Source organism: Diabrotica virgifera, chromosome 6 (assembly GCF_917563875.1).
Source record: "Diabrotica virgifera virgifera chromosome 6, PGI_DIABVI_V3a".
Lineage (NCBI taxonomy): Eukaryota > Metazoa > Arthropoda > Insecta > Coleoptera > Chrysomelidae > Diabrotica > Diabrotica virgifera.
Genome location: NC_065448.1, coordinates 53,761,280 through 53,777,880, shown reverse-complemented (window position 1 = coordinate 53,777,880; position 16,601 = coordinate 53,761,280).

The following is a 16,601-nucleotide window of genomic DNA, read 5'->3' as shown; positions in this document are numbered from 1 at the left end:
TCACAAGATTATTGTGACATTTAGGGACAAAGACAAATTGATTATTTGTCCCTAAATTAACACTCTTGAGCAGTGTTGCCAACCGAATTTCTCTAGATTATCCGATGATCGCTCGAAAAAGATTCGATTTGTCACGAAAAGATAACCCCCAGCCCCCTCCCCGATTTTGATGTACTTTGAGCTCTCTACACTTAACACTATTACTGTCCATGTTAGTCCAGAAAGCCACTGCGCATCCGCTAGGAAAAATATTCTGATTCGGATTTTTTGCACAATCTTACTCAAAAAGGAATCCTTTTAACAAATTTGCATGTTGCCAGGACCAAAAGGTGGTCAAAAATTTTTTAAACGTTTTTTTTTTGTTTTTTTCCTAAAATTATTTTTTTGCATGGAAAAAAGTTTTTTTAGGTTTTTTGGATCATTCTAAACAGAAAAGGTCTTTAGTGACTTTTCTCTAAAAATGATAGTTTTTGACATATAAGCGATTAAAAATTGAAAAATTGTGAAATCGGCCATTTTTAACCCTCAAAAACCATGTGAAAAATTGAAAATTTGAATGTTTCCAAGGTAGGTAGATATTCTTTAAACATCGTTTGATGAAATCCCAAAGAGTTTTTTTGCAATACAATATTCAAAACTCCTTTGTTTTTTAATTGCTAATCAAGCGTGCGCGACACTATTTTCCACCGACAGTATGGTGCAAATTAAAGGAATAAATTCGTTATTTCGTAAACCGGCGACTTTAAGGAAAAATCCCGAAACAAGTCGACTTTTATTTTTAAGTTATGATATTGTGGCATATATGGTATACTAGTGACGTCATCCATCTGGACGTGATCACGTAATCGATGTTTTTTTTAAATAAGAATAGGGGTCGTGTGCTAGCTCATTTGAAAGGTTCTTCAATTCTCTATTCAGTAATATAAACATTTATACAGGGTGTCCAAAAAATTTTTATTAAATTAAATTATTTGACATAAAAAGAAGTAGGACACCTTGTATAAATAATTATGTAAATGTTTACATTACTGAATAGAGAATTGAAGAACCTTTTAAATGAGCTACCACACGACCCCTATTCTCATTTAAAAAAATCATCGATTACGTCATCACGCCCAGACGGATGACGTCACTAGTATACCATATATGCCACAATATCATAACTTAAAAATAAAAATCGACTTCTTTCGGGATTTTTCCTTAAAGCCGCCGGTTTACGAAATAACAAATTTATTCCTTTCATTTGCACCATACTGTCGGTGGAAAATAGTGTCGCGCACGCTTGATTAGCAATTAAAAAACAAAGGAGTTTTGAATATTGTATTGCAAAAAACTCTTCGGGATTTCATCAATCGATGTTTAAAGAATATCTACCTACCTTGTCAACATTCAATTTTTCAGTTTTTCACATAGTTTTTGAGGGTTAAAAATGGCCGATTTCGCAATTTTTTAATTTTTAATCGCTTAATATGTCAAAAACTATCATTTTTAGAGAAAAGTCACTACAGACCTTTTCTGTTTGGAATGATCCAAAAAACCTAAAAAAACTTTTTCCATGCCAAAAAAAAATAATTTTAGGAAAAAAACAAAAAAAAAACGTTTAAAAAATTTTTGACCATCTTTTGGTCCTGGCAACATGCAAATTTGTTAAAAGGAGTCCTTTTTGAGTAAGATTGTGCAAAAAATCCGAATTAGAATATTTTCCTAGCGGATGCGCAGTGGCTTTCTGGGCCATGTCCATTACTATTACATAGTAGTTGTAACCGCCTCCCCCTTAGGATCATTCTGGTTACAACGTTGGATAGGTCAAAAATAATTATTCTGTAATTAAAATCAATGTTGCCAATGTTATTCTTTTATCTGACTACTTATTACAGAATAATATTTAATCTACTCGATTTTCTGTTTTACCATTTTAAAAATTTTCGTTTATAAATTGAAATCTCGTATCCTAGCTGATAATTTAAGTAATTACCTACTATTATTATATTGTACGTATTTTTCATTATTGTAAGAGTTAAATTACGTGAATATTTCATTATTTGGATCTTTTTATATATTTTTAAGTAAAAAAAAACATTTGTAAATATTATTTTATTAAAACGTAATAACTACCTAAAACTAGGTACTAGAAAAATAAATAATAAATAAATCAATACAAAAAAACGTAGGCGTAGAGCGTAGGCGCAAAATTTCTGGTCAATGGTTTTTCGAGTCCTGAGAAAACTAATAAGTATATTTGAAAAATTTAAACACAGAATGAAAGACTACAATATTACCGAGGGACGAAAGTCCCTGAAAACTTCTATAATGTTTATTGTAATAGTTACAGAAGTGAAAAAAACACAAAATTCAGTGTGATTTTTAATTTCAAATATCTCATTCAAGAAAACTTTTTTGTTTATTCTAAGGGACTTTTGGCCCTCGGTAATAATGTGATCTTTCATTCTGCGTTTACATTTTTCAAAAATATTTATTAGCTTTCAGAATTTGAAAAAAATTAATGCTTTTAAAAATTATTGGTCCGAAATTTTGCCCCTACGCTCTTTTAGCAACTAAAGATTTATTACAACTGAAACAGTAGAAACATAACTGGCAGTCTTAAAACATTAAAAACATAAACATGTACGTAATCCAAAACACACAAAAAAACAATATAATAAAGTACAAAATTCTTCTTTTTTATTTTGCCATACGTTACATTGTAACATTTTTTTTTGAAGGTGTAAATTTTACACAGTATTACCGACACCATCATTTGTCGCCAATAAAGCCCTAATTGTAGATGTATTTAAGAGATTTCTTTTATCTGTTTTTATATTTAATGCATTACTGAAACCCCTTTCTACACTAGCGTTTTAAAAACGGTAGAACGAATAGCAATGAAAATACTTGTTTTAAATTAGGAAACAAATATACAGGGTGTAACGAAAATACAGGTCATAAATTTAATCACATATTCTGGGACCAAAAATAGTTTGATTGAACCTAACTTACCTCAGTACAAATGTGCATATAAAAAAAGTTACAACCCTTTGAAGTTACAAAATGAAAATCGATTTTTTCCAATATATCGAAAACTATTAAAGATTTTTTTATTGAAAATGGACATATGGCATTTTTATGACAGTAGCATCTTAAGAAAAAATTATAGTGAAATTTGGACACCCTATAAAAATTTTATGGGGGTTTAGTTCCTTTAAACCCCCCCAAACTTTTGTGTACGTTCCAAATAAATTGTTATTGTAGTACCATTACTTAAACACAATATTTTTAAAACTTTTTTGGCTCTTAGTACTTTTTCGAAAATTCAGTTTTTATCGAGATATTTTAAATATTTGTCAAATCCACCACATATTTGTATATGGTTAAGTACGATTATGGAGACTTGGTAAAAATATGAAAATTTATGTATGATTTACATTTTTAGGTATATTTTACATTTTTAGGTATATTTTGAACCGTATTAAAGGAGAAGCCATATCTCGATAAAAGTTGCCTTCTTGAAAAAATACAAAGAGGCAAAAAAGTTTTAAAAACATTTTGTTTAACTAATGGTATCGCAGCAATAGTTTAATTGGAGCGTACACAAACATTTGGGGGGTTTAAAGGAACAAAACCCCCATAAAATTTTTATGTAAACATATTAAAAAAGAAGCCGCAACTCGATAAAAACTGCCTTATCGAAAAAATACTAAGAGCCAAAAAAGTTTTAAAAATATTGAATTTAACTAATGGTACCACAATAATAATTTAATATGAACGTACAGAAAAGTTTGGGGGGGTTTAAGGGAACAAAACCCCCACAAAATTTTTATGGGGAGCACAAATTTCACTATAATTTTTCTTTAAGATGCTCCTGCCGTAAGAATGCCACATATCTACTTTAAATAAAAAATCTCTAATAGTTTTCGATATATTCGAAAAAATCGATTTTCATTTTGTAACTTCAAAGGGCTATAACTTTTTTTATGTGCATATTTGTACTAATGTAAGTTAGGTTCATTCGAACTATTTTTGGTCCCAGAATATGTGATTTAATTTATGACCTGTATTTTTGTTACACCCTGTATATTAGCTTCATTTTTTAATTTTACCATTTTTATCCATTATAAAAAAGTATTTTTACAAACCAAAACAGACGTTTACTTAAGCACTGCACTGCACGGCATAAAATAAAAATAAAACTATAAAACTGAATCGTGCAGTAGCTATCATAAGTTTAAAGACTAAAGCCCTCTCAGCAGAATCCCTGTTTTTGAAATTTGAACTGGATCAGTATGCCTTAAGTGGAAACAAAACAATTCGCACATATGTCCCTTCTTATCTTGGATAATTACCATGAAAAGTATCGAATGCCACATTCATCCAATATATAGGCTATTAATAGAAATTTAGGAGGAACCAAAGAAAATATATGTGTTGTTGGGAATATATGAATGAGAAGCAAGTGTATTTTTGTTAGTAGTCTCTTGTAGTAGATTGGTAGATACACTGAAAAATATACGCAAACATCCGATTTATTTAAAGATAAGGAACGACAACTCCCAAAAAGATACGCAAATCGGATAATTATACGCCGATTGGCAACACTGCTCTTGAGTGAATCTGATCGGCCGACAGATGGCGTAAGAAAAACATAGAGCGTTAAGACGTCAGAAAACCGGAAAACATACACACAAAACTTGAATTATAACTTCTTTGTGCCATTAATTTTTCGCTAAAATATAAAATTCCTTAAAAATTTAATTTTTGCTCGAAGCTCGAACTTTTTATTGTCATTTAGAATTTTAGTACAGGAAAGTTGGTTCAGGCGAAACGATTAAAGTAAAACTGTTATGTTAGAATCACATCGAGTGAAAACTTAAGCTCTTATTCACTCTGAAAGTTCTCTTTAAAGAGACTGTTCCTAATTAACAAACTTTTGCTTCTGAAAGCTGCAGAGATAAAATTAATAAAATGAAATTCGACATTTAATAAGTGCCTCACAGTGGGTGGATTTTCACGGAAAACGCTTTTCTCCAGAAAAAATACATCAAAAGCTTATTGTCCATGACAGATCTCTCTTTGAAGTTTTTAGTCCGTTCTTTTTACCGGTTAATTATTAACGAGAAAGGAGCTTTTTAATGCTTTTCAAGTCAGCGGCGTATCATAAAACAGCAGGTTGTCACTGATATGTCACGGTTATGAAAGGAAATGGAACCGAACGTCCGCTATTAAATAATTAGAATAATATGTTATAACTATTAACATTTTTTAGAATAGTTTTAATTATACAAACATGATATAAGAGCAAAGCGTTCTACTTTACAGACAACTTTAATGAAATTCACAATCATCAAAGAAACAAATTGGAAAACCATTCCAAAAACTGTGCTTTTACGTAAGCCGGTTTATCCAAAAATGTTTGTTTTATTTGTGGTAGAGGAGCCCAAGCTGGGATTTTGCGCGTTACTCAAGCGCGTCAGAAAATTATATGGGGAGAAACCTTGTACCCTGTAATGGACCCTTCCATATATGGACTCTTAATACAGAGGCGTGCGTTGAGAGCCGTTAGTAAAAAAATATATCCTCAGAAAAACTCAAGTGCGTCAGATTAAGACAAGGTAAGCTCCGTTACTCGCACACGGTGTATGAGACCGGGCCTCTAAATAACTGCCTGTAACTCTGATTGTAGTGCATATTTTCAATTGCTGCTGCATATACCTCTTCAGTCATCAGTCAACTGTGTGTGAAGTCCACGTGCAGTGTAAAAAAGAGTATTGTACTTTTATTATTAGGCAAGACCTATTAATTAGTCAGGTAATTAAAAGTAGTAAGTTTTAATTAGTCAGGTAATTTAAGGTCTTTTTCTTATTTTTAATGTTTATATATTTGTTTATTTATTATTAGATATGGATTACGAGAAGGAGAAGCAAAGATTATTAAAATTATTTGAGGAAGTATCGACTGACGAGGAAACGTATGAAGATGATGATTAACAAAATTACTTTTTGTTAAAGTAATATAATGTTGACACAAACGCATATTTACACAATTATATGATCATATATTCATTAAATAATATAATTGTACACAATTTTGCAAAAAAAATTTTTTTTTCAAATATTGCTGACCCATATTTTTGGACCCGGTCTTCTGCACCGTGCGCGAGTATTCGATCACAAAAAGTTGGCGCGAGTAACGGAAGGTTAAGTACATGAAGAACAGTGTATATTTTATTTTAATATTCTGACGATTTCAGCGGATCGTAAAGAAATGGGCTAGTCACAAATTTCTAAAAAAAAAACGTCATCTTGAAATACTCAAGCGCGTTTAATTTTTTTCATTGAAGGAAATCTTTTACGGATTACGGAAAAAATATAATGTGACGATTTTCATGGACCGATGTAGCTAAAGCCATATTAATATAAGGTGTGTCAAAAGTTGGGGGACGTTCGAATCTTTTGCAAAATGAACATCAGATCGAAAAACTAAACTGAAAAATACTTGTTTAATATGTTTCAAAATTCTATCAAAAACACAACCGGAATCACACCCCCGGAAGTGGAGTGGGAGGTAACTTTAAAATCTTAAGTATGATCCCTAATTTTTTATTGCAGATTTATAGCATATAAATTTTATACTTGACATATATATTCGCACCCTCAGTGCAAGACTGCAGTAAGTCAAAATAAGTAAGTTTCGAGATAAAGACGATTTTGTTTATTTTCGTGCTAATATCTGTGAAATAAGACACAAGTTTTAAGAAAAATTAACATTTGATTATGATTTTGCATGCTTTTCAGCCTATATTACATTAACCAAAAACAGAAATTTAAATAAAATAATATTAATGCAAAAAAAATTAGGAATTTCAAAGTTACAACACTTTTGTACGGAAAAAATTGTTAATCACTACACATTTAGTATTAGAATTTCAAAGTTACAACAGTTTTGCACGGAGAAAATTGTAAAAAGTGTAGACACATTTACTTTTACAGTAAAACCTGTGTTACCGGCCACCTGTACTAACGGCCAGTTTAAAAATTCCCCAAACCAATTATGTATATCTAAGTAGATCTAGACTACAACTACAAAAACTGGCAATACCGGCCACCTTTCTATATCGGCCAATAGTTCTTTCATTTTTAGTGGCCGTTGCTGACAGGTTTTACCGTAGTTTTGTTGTCCTCTTCTCGTACATCATCTTAAGCCAAAATATTTTTATAAAAACTATGGTGGGCTTCTGGTATCATACCCGAATGGCATAAGTATACCAAATCTTTCTTTTTGGCCATTTGAATTTTTGGCTGTTCTTTGGCAAGTTTTCTGAGAATAGATATGTTTGAACTCTCAGTATTGTCAATACACAAGTTTTAAGATAACTGTTTTTCCTTTCATGAGAAAAAATACTTTTTGGTCGTAAATAATTAGTCTTAATTTATGTGGTTTTAATCCAATCTAACAAATAAATTACCAAACGACATCGCACACATCTTATGGAAAATAAATATAATATCACACAAAGGACATAAAATTTACATGAATAGATTGATCTCGAAAATCTTTGTTTATTTTCTCAGCCGTTAATGGATTACGTAGACGCGCTGTATATTAAAATTAAACACCACAGATATAGATATTAAAATAACAAATATCTTACTTTTTTTCATTGCTTGTTATTGCTTGTTATCGAATCCGTTGCAATGTTCTGTGCAAAACTGTTGTAACTCTGTTACATTAGAGTTACAACAGTTTTTCACGGAACTTATGTTCAAAAACGCAAAATAGTTAAACTGTTGTTGTAATATTTAGCCCATTAGGCATTTGAAAGTTACTAAAGTTTTACAGGGGATAGATATGCATGTTTACAATCGAATTCCATGATTTCTTCATTTTCATAAAATTTTGAGTTACTGCAGTCTTGCACTGAGGGTGCAAATGTACAAATATGTAATATGTACAAATAGTAGGGGAGCCTGGGATGCTAAATGTGCAGTTACCAAAGCGTCATGGGGACCTATTGGGTTGTGAAGATTAGGTCCTAAAACCAAAAACAGTTAAGTTTTTCATTTTAGTGTGGGGTGAGCGAGTACAAATTTTCAAAAATCGTTTATTCCGATTATAGCGCCATCTATCCACAATTTTATTATATGAAGCAGACCTAGAATATTTTTTAGGCAGGGTAAAGGGACGATAAGACATACATTGGACCTAGACATGGCCACCTAACAATTTCAAGAGGTTGTCTCGAAGACAACTGTCCGGAGATGGTGAGTAATTTCAGCAGTACCCTTGTTGAATGATTGTTTTGCAAATTAAAAGACAGAAGTCAGACAGACGAAACTTTAAGTTCGCCAAAAGATCAGGTGAGTGGGGCGATTATCTTAAATCTCTGATTAAATAGAATAAGGAACTAAGAGGAGGCAAAATGATAATCATGGAGAAGATATTGCGAGCAGATAGAACAGCCTGCAGACATGTCAAGGCTTCATAAAGTTCTCTCAAAACCATGATCATCATCATCAATCAGCCAATCGCGTCCACTGCTGGATATAGGCCTCCCTCAGTTCTTTCCAATGTTCTCTACACTGAGTCGCTTGTAGCCAATTTCCCCCTACTCTTTTTATGTCGTCAATGTTAAAGTCTCTGTTCCATAAGTTTGTACGGGTAAAACACATTGGTTATAAACCTTTATAAATACTGCCCATGTCAATCCTATTCGCCTCTGTATTTAATTTGTTTGATTGACTCTGCTTATTTTATGCTCTTGTCCCAGATATTTGTAAATGTAGGTTTGCTGTATGGTATTATTGTCAATATAGACCACTCACCAACGGGAAAAAACTGTAAAACCGTGGAATTTTGAGAACCAAGGTCGATTTCGTGGAAAATTTGGATTTAGATAGTAATTATAACCTTTGTTAAAATCTACCCTATGCCGAAGTGCGCTTTTGCCCTGGGGATGAAAACAACCCCATCAAGAGGATGAAATTTTTTTAATCAAAATAACTGTGGAAATCGATAGAGCGACCAATTCTGAGGAAATTTTATTCTATAAATTTTTTTGCAAAATTGACACCAAATTATTTGCGATTGAACTATGCATTTTTCATTGAAAAAACTCACGTTTTATAACCGTTTTTCATGAATAACTTACAAAAATTTAATTTTATAGAAAAAATCATTAAAAACAAAATAGTGGCTAATAAAAAACAAAGAGATTTGCATCAGAGAGACTTAGGTAAGCCCAATAACGACTCGAGTTATTGCTCTTTAAAGGATGGTTATTTTTTAAGAACCTCGAAATGGAGAACTTTCAATCTCAAATAACTCGAATGTGGTGCAATTTTTTTGGAAAAACTTAAGATACCTCTTTTAAAGCTCATTAATAAATCTTTCAAATAAGCTCTTTTTGCATAAGAACTGACTGACTTATGACGAAAATAAAGTCGGTCTCTGCTTTTTTCTTCTTGAAATGTAAAAATTAAACCCTCGTCGTTACAATCTTAATAGAAATAAATAGCTTCCCACTTGAAATTAACTTTATTTAGGTATAATTGATGCTATCCATATGATTTGACCGGTTTGGAGTGCTTAGTTTAGAAAAAATAGTTGATTAAATTGAAAATGACATTATTAAAATTTAAAAAAAGTGCATTTTTCTTAAATAAATCTAAAAGTATTCATGATACAAAAACAAGAAAAAAATTAAAAATTTTAGTAAAAGAAATTCTATAATTATTATTTGAAACATTCTTTCATATTATGAACACTTTCAGATTTTTTTTAGAAAAATGCACTTTTATTAATTTGAAAAATGTCATTTTCGATTTAATTAACTATTTTTTCTAAACTAATCATTCCAAACCGGTCAAATCACATGGATCGTATCAATTATAATTAAGTAGAGATAATTTCCAGTGGAAAGCTATTCATTTCTATCAGGATTGTAACGACGAGGGTTTAATTTTTAAATTTCAAAAAGATAGAATCAGAGAGCGACATTATTTTCGTTATAAGTCAGTCAGTTTTTATGCAAAAAACTTTTGTCAGAGCTTGTTTGAAAGGTATTTTATTGATCTTTAAAAGATGTCTGTTAAGTTTTCCCAAAAATTTGCTCGAAATTCGAATTATTTGAGATTAAAAGTTCTCCATTTCGATGTTCTTCGAAAATAACCATCCTTAAAAGAGCAATACCTCAGTCGTTATGGGGTTTACATAGGTCTTTCAGACGCGAATCTCTTTGATTTTTTATCAGTTTCAATTTTGGTTTTAATGGTTTTTTCTATAAAATTATTTTTTTTAAGTTATTCATAAAAAACGGTTATAAAACGTGAGTTTTTTCAATGAAAAATGCATAGCTTCAATCGCTAATAACTTGGAAAGTGTCAATTTTGCAAAAAAATTTTATAAAACAAGATTTACTCAGAATTGGTCACTCTATCGATTACCATATTCATTTTGATTAAAAAATTTTCATCCCCTAGATGGGGTTGTTTTCACCCCCAGGGCAAAAGCTCACTTCGACATAAGGTCTTCTTCTTCTTGTGCCACTCCTATCGGAGATTGGAAATCATCAAGGCTACCCTGACTTTGTTTACAGCTGACCTAAAAAGTTCATTAGTGGTGCAGCCAAACCACTCTCTCAAATTCCGCATCCACGACATTCTTCTACGGCCTGGATTCCGTTTTCCTTCTATTTTTCCTTGCATTATATTTTGAAGTAATGCGTATTTATGACCTCTCATCAGGTGACCCAAATACTCGAGTTTTCTTCGTTTTATCGTTAATAAAATTTCTGGGTCTCTTCCTATCCTTCGTATTACTTCAAGATTTGTGATTCTTTCAACCCAACTTATCTTCAGCATTCGACGGTAGCACCACATCTCGAAACTTTCAATATTTTTTATGTTGTTCTGTTTGAGAGTCCAGGCCTCTACACCGTATAATAGCGTGTTAAATACGTAGCCACTTAGCATTCTTAATCGTAGAGGGATGCTTATATCTCTGTTGCAGAAGAATTTTCTCATCTTTATGAAGGTGGCCCTGGCAATTTCAATACGTCTTTTTATTTCATTGTTTTGGTCTCCAGTTTCGTTTATTAAAGTTCCCAAGTATTTATAACTTGATACTTTTTCAATTTGAATGCCGTTTATACTAATATGTGCTGGTTGTGTCATGATTTTACCGAAGACCATATACTTGGTTTTTTTGATATTAATGTTTATGCCATAATTGTTGCAAGCAATATTTATGTTTGTAAGTAATCTTTGTAATTCTTCTACTGTTCTTGCAACTAGTACAGTGTCGTCTGCGTATCGAATATTATTTACAACCTCTCCATTGATTACGATTCCTTCATTTGCTTGCAAAAGGGCTTCCTGACAGATGCTTTCACTATATACATTAAATAGCAGTGGTGACAAAATGCATCCCTGTCTTACTCCTCTACGTATTTCTATTGCTTTTGATATCTCGTTTTCTATTTTGATGTTAGCTTTCTGATTCCAATTTAAGTTGAGAATTATTCGCAGATCTTTATTATCTATGTCTTTTCTTTCAAGAATGTCTCTTAGCCTATCGTGGCGTACTCTGTCAAACGCTTTTTCAAAATCGATAAAACATGCATGTACTTCTTGATTAACGTCTAGGCCTCTTTGTGTAAGAACATTCAAACCGAAGAGAGCTTCTCGAGTACCTAGTCCTTTTCTGAACCCCATCTGTGTATTACTAATATCTGACTCCAACTTTTGATAAACTCGGTTGTGGATGATTTTTAGAAATATCTTTAGTAGATGGCTCATTAAAGATATTGTTCGATGTTCTGAACATTCTTTTGCATTGGATTTCTTTGGCAGTGTAACGAATGTAGACAGCAGCCACTCTTGAGGTATAATACCAGTATTGTATACTGTGTTAAATAAGTGCAATATTATACCTATTGATTCATCATTCAAGAGCTTTAGTAATTCAGTAGGAACCTCATCGGGTCCATTTGCCTTTCCAGTTTTGGAATTTCTAAGTGCCATTTCTACTTCACATTTTAGGATTTCAGGTCCCGTTTCACCATTTACCTTGTCAATGTTATTTCTGTTGTCCTCAAACAATTCTCTTATGTATTCACTCCATCTATTAATTTTTTCTGTTAAGTCTACAATAATATTTCCGTCTTTGTCCTTAAGCAAACTTATTTGATGTCTTCTTTGGGTTCCTGTAAGTTCTTTTACTTTTTTATGTATATTGAATGTGTCATACTTTCTTTCATAGTCTTCCATTTCTACACATTGTTCTGTAATCCATGATTCTTTGGCCTTCTTTATTATTTGCTTTATGTTCTTATCAACCTCTCTGTATTTTTCTGAATTATTCTTCAATTTGCGTCTTTCATCCATTAGTTCTAGTATGTCTGGTGTCATCCACACCTTATGTTTCTTTGGAGATTTGGTTAGGTGTTTCTTTCCCGTAGTTCTTATTATAGTGTTTATATACTTCAGTTTTTCATCTATGTTGTCTGTTCTGCGGATTTGGTTTTCTGCTACACTGAGGTCGGTGTTGATTTATTCGCGCACTGTTTGTCGTCGGTGTTCACTTTTAAGCTGACTTAAGTCTAACGTTGGGATGACGGTTTTTCTCATTTTCTTTGGTCTAGCTTCTAACACAGATACTACTGGATTATGATCCGAACCGATATCAGTTCCAGGGTAAGTTTTAGTAGATTTCACGGCATTACGGTATCTTTTTGTCACCATTATGTAATCTATTTGGTTTCTGATTACTTTTTCTTGTGTGTGTTGAGGTGACGTCCACGTATATAGTCTCCTTGGGGGTAATTTAAAGAATGTATTAGTTATTATTAAATCTTCGCTTTGACAAAACTGAACTAAACGATCACCCCTTTCATTTCTATTACCTAAGCCGTATTTACCGACATTTTCTCCAACTTTACCCTGACCTACCTTGGCGTTCAGATCGCCCATTACTATGTTAATGTGTTGTCTCTTTGTTGTTCTCATCACCTCTTCTAAGTTATTATAGAATTGTTCTATTTCCTCTTCGTCTTTGTCTGCTGTAGGAGCGTACACTTGTATGATGTTTATTATGGTATGGTATGAGCGACATAAGGTAGATTTTGACAAAAGTTATAATTGCCTACCTAAATCCAAATTTTCAAGGAAATCGACCTTGGTTCTCAAAATTCCACGAGAAAATGGCTGTTGATTGGACTAAATAGTTATATTTCCACTCATTACAAGATTTGTCATAAGTTTAGTTTTCTCGAAGTCTATTTTTAATCCTGCCCTCTCAGACAGAGTTTTAAGCGAATGTATCATAGAAACTGTATCATGCAAGTTATCTGCGATTAATACAACATCATCTACAAACCTCAGATGATATAATCTTTCTCCATCTATATTGATGGCCATATCTTGCCATTGAGTATTCTTAAATATTGCCTCTCAAAGACCCGCAGATAAATATTTTATTGCTCCAAAAGGAATTAGCTGAACACACACATAATGGTGAAGAGACTCTGAAAGATTTTTTAAGAGTGCACCTACTTGCCTGAGACTCAAACAAAACTGATTCCACTAAACACATGGCAGTAGACTGAACTGGATACCATAACTTATGGTTCTAGAGAAAACTAGCCTTTCGCAAAAGAAGTGGTGAATCAGGACAAAATAAAATAGGCAATTAACGAATTTCAACCATATGTCAATGGGTCCGGATATAGGTGACACAATTTAGCTAATGCTTATACAGAAGGGAAATGACTTTGTGAACAAAAAATGTATTAGGCTACGGCTCCACGGGCGAGAAATTGACGCTAGCAGTAGCAGTAAAATGAACTTAAGGTTCCGCGGAACGGAATGGGAGTAGCCGAACTGAACCGACTACACACAAGTCCTGTAGTCGGTACAGTTCGGCTATTCCCATTCCGTTCCGCGGAACCTTAAGTTCATTTTACTGCTACTGCTAGCGTCAATTTCTCGCCCGTGGAGCCGTAGCCTTATAGTTCATACAAGCGTAGGTCTAGGGCAGCGGTTCTCAACCTTTTTTACTCAGCGACGCACTAACGTACTCCTTACAAATTCGCGACACCCTTATATGTTAGAGAGGTTATTGATTGGTATAACGTGGTATATACATACCTAATAGTTAAAAATGGTTGATAGTCCATTCTTTCATGGTTTTTGTTCTAAATTTTAAAAAACCGCTTGGATTGACATGAAATTTGGCATACGCATAGCTTACATGTCAAAGAAAAAAAGTGATGCCTTGGGGGTGACTTTCACCCCCTCTTAGGGGTGAAAAAATATAAGTCTAAAATAAGTCCGGAAATGGATAAACTGACTAATTTTAAGTAACTTTTGTTCTATAGAGCCTTTTCGCCAAGTCAACACTTTTCGAGTTATTTGCGAGTGAATACGTTCATTTTTCAACAAAATAACTACATTTTTAGACGGTTTTTCGCAAATAACTCAAAAAGTAAGTATTTTGTTGAAAAAAACGTTCATATCAAAAATATAGCCTGTAAAAAAGTAAAAAAAAATGGTGTACGCGTTAGGTCTCTGGACCTCGTAAAACCAAAGTTATAGCTAATGAAAAATAGATTCATATTCACCAAATTTCAAATAGAATAAAAAACTCTAACATGAAGTAAAACCACTTCTATGTAAATTGGTATATTTATTAAAACTTAAAAAATCCCAATGGATTGAGTAAAATATGTTCAATTCAGAACGTTTTCAGACCTATCGGTCCATCATCAGTGAATGTGCATACTTGCTAAATAGCCCCAGAACCAAACAATGGTTGAATTTAAAATTCGATTTACATTATTTAAAAATAATATTAAACAGGCTAAACGCCGATGTTACAGGATATGACCAGGCCAACTTTGACTACGATGGTTGATTGAGTTTTTAGTAGGGTTTCACCATGTTCCCGTAGTTTATATCCTGTAACATCGGCGTTTAGCCTGTATAATATTATTTTTAAATAATGTAAATCGAATTTTAAATTCAACCATTGTTTGGTTCTGGCGCTATTTAGCAAGTATGCATATTCACTGATGATGGACCGATAGGTCTGAACACGTTCTGAATTGGACATATTTTACTCAATCCATTGGGATTTTTTAAGTTTTAATAAATATACCAATTTACATAGAAGTGGTTTTACTTCATGTTAGAGTTTTTTAACTATATGGTATACAGCCAACCTAGGGAACTTCCCTTTTAGTTCAAATAGAATACTTCGAAGTGAAATATCCAAAAAAGTAAGCACTTTTTGGGAAAAACCTATTATAACTTTTTTAAAGTGTTTAAAAAAAGCTTTATTCATGTTTTTATAAAAAGTTTCTAGCATTAAATTTAAGCAAGTTACGCTCAAAATAAAGTTGGTCGCCTTTGTTTTGGCAAAAAAAATCGGGAAGACCACCCCCCAATTAGCAACTTAAATGAAATTAATCGTTACCGCTCCACAAATTATTTTACTTATGTTGTGTTTATATGATCTGTAAGTTTCATCGATTCAAAGTGCTTATTTTGGAAAAAAATTGGTTCTAAAGTAAAATTTTTAAAAATTTTAATTTTGAAAAATATGCTATTTTCAAAATAACTTAAAAATTGTTTGAGATACCAAAAATCTCGAAAAACAAAAAAAGTCAGTATTGCTTTTCTGAATATCATGTATTTTTTTGTTTTTCTGTTAGACAAAAATTGATTGAGATTTGGTGTTTCTAAATTTGCATACATTCGTGATGAGTGACTCATTCAACCCCTTTTAACTACAGCCCTTTCAAAAATAAGCACTTTGAACCGATGAAACTTACAGATCATATAAACAATATATACACGGATCAAGAAACTTGTGAAGTCGTGACGATTAAGTTCATTTGAAATACTAATTAGGGGGTGATTTTCCCGATTTTTTTACAAAAAAAAAGGGACTAACTTTATTTTGAGCGTAACTTGTTTAATTTTGATGCTAGAAATTTTTTTTATAAAACAAAAATTAAGCTTTTTTTAATCACTTTAAATAAGTTGTAATGAGTTTTCCCCGAAATGTGTTTCATTTTGGGTATTTCACGTTAAAGTATTCCATTTGGAATTTGACGAATATGAACATATTTTTAATTACTTATAACTCTGCTTCTACTAGGTATAGAAACGTGATATATACACCATTTTTTTAAATTTTTTACAGGCCATATTTTTGCTATGTGTGTTTTTTTGACAAAATACGTACTATTTGAGGTATTTGCAAAAAACCGTCTAAAAGTGTGGTTATTTTGTTGAAAAAATGAACATATTCACTGGCAAATAACGCGAAAAGCAAGTGAAAAAACTCTACAGAACAAAAGTTACTTAAAATTAGTCAGTTCATAAATTTCCGGACTTACTTTGGACGAATACTTTTCACCCCCAAGAGGGAGTGAAAAGGACCCCTGGGGCAAAAGCACATATCGGTGTAATATCACTTTTTTTCTTTGACTTGTTAGCTATGTATATGCCAAATTTCATGTCAATCCAAGCGGTTCTTTAAAATTTAGAGGTTTTGCAATATTTTACCGTTAAAGAACGGACTATGAATGCATGATTGATATATTA